The 5,307-nt window shown below is 45.2% G+C and overlaps 1 pseudogene across 1 annotated transcript; it reads right to left on the reverse strand.

The window, feature by feature from the left end:
* Nucleotides 1–836: 836 nt before the first annotated feature.
* LOC309962381 (2-iminobutanoate/2-iminopropanoate deaminase-like) lies at nt 837–1,546 on the reverse strand (annotated as a pseudogene). The gene has a single exon. The product of its transcript is annotated as a 2-iminobutanoate/2-iminopropanoate deaminase-like (transcript).
* Between the last annotated feature and the right edge of the window lie 3,761 nt (nt 1,547–5,307).

Below are 5,307 nucleotides of genomic sequence, written 5' to 3' on the forward strand. Positions count from 1 at the left end.
TGGTTTTTATTATTGAGAATACTGCAGCCATCGTGGCTAACACTTACTGAATGCTTACTTCAAATAACGCCAAGTGTGCCACATGGAAAATCAATTCTCACAGCCACCCTCTGTAGTAGATAAGCTCAGCTTATACTTTACTGATAAGAAAACCTAGATCTAGAGAAATGAAACAAGTTGCCCAAGGATATGAAGCTTCCTGAGAAGCCAGGACTTGAACTTGGCAGTCAAATGCCAGAACTTGTGTTTCTGACCATTATGAGAACCTGCCATTCACTGGTTGACCGATTTAGGCAATCTCTTAGTTTCCCTGAGTTCAGTTTCCTTGATTACTTAGTAAAAAGGTTTCACTAAGTCCCTTCAAATTCCATATACATTATGGAAATTAGAGAAGAAATACTGCTGAAGTGTGATTTCTCCTTTGTTAATCAGTGTGTAGAAGTTGCTCTGAACCCAACAGATAAAACTGAAGGGTTTCACACCCCCACCGGTTTCCTCCATTGTAAACTTCGTGTATCATATTTCTTTATTTTATACTTTAGGTATGTTCCCAGTATGTTACAGACAGAATTTTATTTTATTTCATTTTATTTTTTTATTACCTTTTTAAATCTGCATGCTATTTTATTTCCATTAGAAAAATATTATCTATATAAAATTTGGTCCAGTTTCTTCTCCTTTACCTCTACCATTCAAACTTAAATGCTTTAATTTTACTCAAGTAAAAGCAGAATCATGTATCTGACATGAGAACTAAATAGTTCACATCATTAAATTAATAGAGTTTAATTGAATTAGGTGTGCTCTTTCTTATTTCTCAGGAATAGTAACTCATCTTTCCTATATGCTATTTCCCTTTACTTTTATTTTTCTGAGTAACTATGTAATGTGTGTCTCTTTTCCCACATCCAGTAATATGAGTGTTATAGAAGTGTAATTTATAACATCAGTAACTAGATTCATCATTAATCTTCAACTCATGTTCAATTCCCCTTATCATATGGTATTTCCATAATAACTTCAGATATTTCAGTCAACCTTACACTTTCCAACAAATACTGTAAAGATTAAGACGTTGATTTAAAAACATTATTAAAATTCCAGACTGAATAACACTGGGCCCACTTAGAGCGATGCTGTCACGAGAGGTCCTTGGACAGCTACTGCTTCAATCTCAACACGGCCTCCTTTGGTAAAAGCAGCTACCTGGTAAGCAGCTCTTGCAGGAAAACTACTCTAGAAATACTGCTTGTAGATGTCATTGACAGTATTGAAGTCGTTTATGTCAGCCAGCAAAACAGTCGTTTTTACCGCATTCGTGAAGTCACAGCCTGCTGCTTTCAGAATTTCACCCATGTTTGTAAGAGCTTGTTTAGCCTCTTCTGCCACCCCTCCTGGCACAAGCTGTCCACTTGCAGGATCCATGCCTAGCTGTCCTGAAATGTAAATGGTCCTGTCGACTAACACAGCCTGACTGTAGGGACCAATGGCCGCTGGGGCTTTCGTGGTGCTGATCACCTTTCTGATCAAAGATAACATGGCTAATCCCTTTCCCTTGCCGCCCCCACCCGTACATACTACGTACTCGCGTCTCACGGGTCTCTACAGACAGAATTTTAAAATGAAAATGCTATGTTAAATTTACTGGATGATTAATCTTTTTAAAAATTCTATTGTGAATCTTTTTGTGTTTGTTGTTCTTAAATTTTATTATTTTTAAACCACTTTATTGAGGTATGATTCACATATAAAAAGCTATACATACTTAATGTGCACAACTTGATGAGTTTGGAGATAAGTATACACTCATGAAACCATCATCATAATCAATGTCATAAACCTATCCATCACCTCTGGAAGTTTTCTCCTGCCCTCTTATTTATCATTATTTTTAGTACTGTTATTAGTGATAAGAACACTTAACATAAGATCTATCCTCCTAGCAAATTTTTAAGCATACAATACAGTATTGTTAACTATATTGTGAATCATTTGTAAAATAAAGAATCATCCCTTTAAAATTGCTTTTGTAAAACTCAGATTTTCATTGTGAAGTGCTTAATTAGAAGTGCTCCTATAATTCAACAGGTCTTTACACAGCTTTGTGCTTTTGTTCCACTATCCTAAACACAGCTCCAAAGAGGTAGTTCAATCTGATTAATATCAGTAATTCCTTCTTTCTTCCTAAACAGATTCTTCATTGTCCTCATTCTATGGAGGGGAGGCTTCTGGTCTCCCTGATGGTTTTCATTAACACATCAGCCATTATTTTACTTCAGTGACATATTTTGTGGTGATAGCCCATCAATAGATTAAGGAAACATTGAAATCCAACACAGTCTGGTAAATAATCAGGACAAGTTTAATGGTTATATTTAATGAAAGCCACCTGTTTGTTACAGCAGCTCACTTGCTTTCTTCATTTCATTTCAGATTCCAATAAATTGTGAACGCCTTGAAGCACACTCGACCCAGGCGGAGTAAACATAGGTCTCTGGGAGTAATCGCCACCTCTTTGGGAACACACCCAATATCCACATGGTCTACAGTTGGAAGAGGGAAAGCATAGTCAACTGACAGGCTGTTTGTTGACTTGACCAACAGGCCTGTCCTTTTGTGTCCCCCTGGCTTTCATGAACGGACATGTGTTTTCTTGGTGTGCAGGCATCATCACAGAATGATAGAGCTCAGACAGCTAAATTCCTGGTCTTACAGGTCATATTTTACCCTCCTCCCCAAAGCATGGTAAGTCAACCACCATAAAAATTACCTAATTAAAAAAAAAAATTACCTAATTGTCTAAAGTGAAACAGACAGTTCCAGCTTTGGTGACTTTTTAACCGAATGACTGGAGTAAAATACAAGTTGAAGGGAGCAAAAAAACTTGCAGTCTATCTTTTGAGGACACTCATCAGTGAGTGTGTACGCTCAAAAAGTCTAGAAGGACACAGTAAAAAACATGAACAATGACTATCTCTGGAAGTAAGATTAAGTGATTTCCTTTTTTAAATTGTTTACTATTTGTTTTTTCAAAATGTTCTTTACAACTTTTTATTACCATCTCAATAATAAAAGAAAAATAACTTTTTGTTTTATTATTAACTGAAATTATGTCATTCCCTAATATTTTGGTGGCAAATTTACAGTTAGGACAGTGAATAAGAGATTAAAACTCATATCATTTTTATTCCCACTTTGAAACCAGGGCATACAAGGTTTCTCTGAGGAATCCATTTTCTATACAGTTATGCTAGTGATAAAATCTCATTCAGCTAAACTCTCCATCGTGGAGTGGCAAGAACACAAGAAATTCTAGTTTTAAAATAGACCCTTCTGGGACTTCCCTGGTGGTGCAGAGGTTAAGAATCCGCCTGCCAATGCCGGGGACATGGGTTCGAGCCCTGGTCCGGGAAGATCTCACATGCCGCGGAGCAACTAAGCCCCTATGTGCCACAACTACTGAGCCTGCGCTCTAGAGCCCATGAGCCACAACTACTGAAGCCCGTGCGCCTGGAGCCCGTGCTCCGCAACAAGAGAAGCCACCGCAATGAGAAGCCCGCGCACGGCAACAAAGAGTGGACCCCGCTCGCCGCAACTAGAGAAAGCCCGCACACAGCAACGAAGACCCAACGCAGCCATAAATAAATAAATTTATTTTAAAAAACAGACCCTTCTTACACAGAAAACTATTTATCTGGAAGTCATCACTTATCAAGGAACTTTAGCTAATCAGAGTATAGCCAAGTACCCTGACAATCCAAAAAGGCCTCTGAACAGTCCAAAAAAAGAGACGATAAAACATCTTGCTCAGGGCTTCCCTGGTGGCCCAGTGGTTGAGAGTCCGCCTGCCGATGCAGGGGACGCGGGTTCGTGCCCCGGTCGGGGAAGATCCCACATGCCACGGAGCGGCTGGGCCCGTGAGCCATGGCCGCTGGGCCTGCGCGTCCGGAGCCTGTGCTCCGCAACGGGAGAGGCCCCAACAGTGAGAGGCCCACGTACCGCAAAAAAAAAAAAAAAAAAGAACCACCCTGGCCAAGACAAGGGGTCTTAGCCCAGGCTAGAACCACTGCGCGAGTCCAGGCAACCAATTTGGTAACAGTCGGAGGGGGCAGACTCACAATATATTCAAGTCCCAGGTGGGTGACCTACACACTGGAGAATAATAACGTTGCAGAGGTTCTCCCAAAGGAGTGAGAGTTCTCAATCACATGCTGGGCTTCCAAGCCTGGGGGTCCTGCGCCAGGAGCAATGAGACCCCAGAGCATCTGGCCTTGAAGGCCAGAGGGGCTTACTTTTGGGCCAACTCAGAGGGCTGTGGGAAATAGAGGCTCCACTCTTAAAGGGCGCATATAAAATCTCACACGTTCTGGGACCCAGGAGAGAAGCAGTAATTTGACAGGAGCCTGGGTCAGACCTACCTGCTGGTCGTGGGGTCTCCTGTCGAGGCAGAAGGCAACAGCAGCTGACGCTGGGGACACAGACACTGGCGGCGGCCTTCTCGGACCCCAGTGCTGGCAAGCCTGCCGTTGTGGAATCCTCCCCTCTAGCTTATTAGCTCAGGCCCAACAGCCTGCTGGTGCCAGTGCCTGGACGCCTCAGGCCAAGCAGCACCTCAGGATAGGACACGGGCCCACTCCTCAGCCGTCAGGCTGCTTTAAGACGCCCAGAGCACAGAGCCCTGCCCACCAGAGGGCCCGGGACGAGCTCCGCCCGCCAGCGTTCAGGACCAGTCCCAGAATCCCCTGCGCTCGGCCCCTCCCTACGGAGCCGGCTCTCACCTCCCACCGACCTCCCCCGCCCGAGGGGAGACGCCAGAGGTGGTAAATCCACAGCCTGCGGACCCAGCCTGCCCACCAGCAAGGTCTGACCGTGACTCACCACCAGCAGGCCACACGAGCTTCGGGACAGCCTGGACTTCGTACGCGACTGGGTCAAGAACCGGCTGCTCCCCGCACCCACCCCGAAATCCGACACCAGCTCCGGGAGCCCTGGGCCCTGCAGCCAGACTCCACGACCCGGCTCTGCCCTCCAGTAAGCCGGCACTAACCCCAGGACCTGGCTCCACCCAAAAGCCCAGACCCACCGGTGAGGCCGCACTAGCCCTGAGGCCTCCTGGGGTCCGCCGTCAGCCGCTTCATGCCCTGGGCCTGCCGAGCAGCGGCCGGCAGCCTCCTCTCAAGGCAGGGCCCGGGGCCAGCCAAGCCTACCCGACCGCCCTCATGGTCAGCCCGCCGCGAAGAAGGACCCGTGCAGCCCTCTTAGGGGGACCCCTAGAGCATATGAGTCAGGTGACAAGAGGGGAGTGCG

Source organism: Leucopleurus acutus (assembly GCF_964270905.1).
Source record: "Leucopleurus acutus genome assembly, chromosome: 1".
Lineage (NCBI taxonomy): Eukaryota > Metazoa > Chordata > Mammalia > Artiodactyla > Delphinidae > Leucopleurus > Leucopleurus acutus.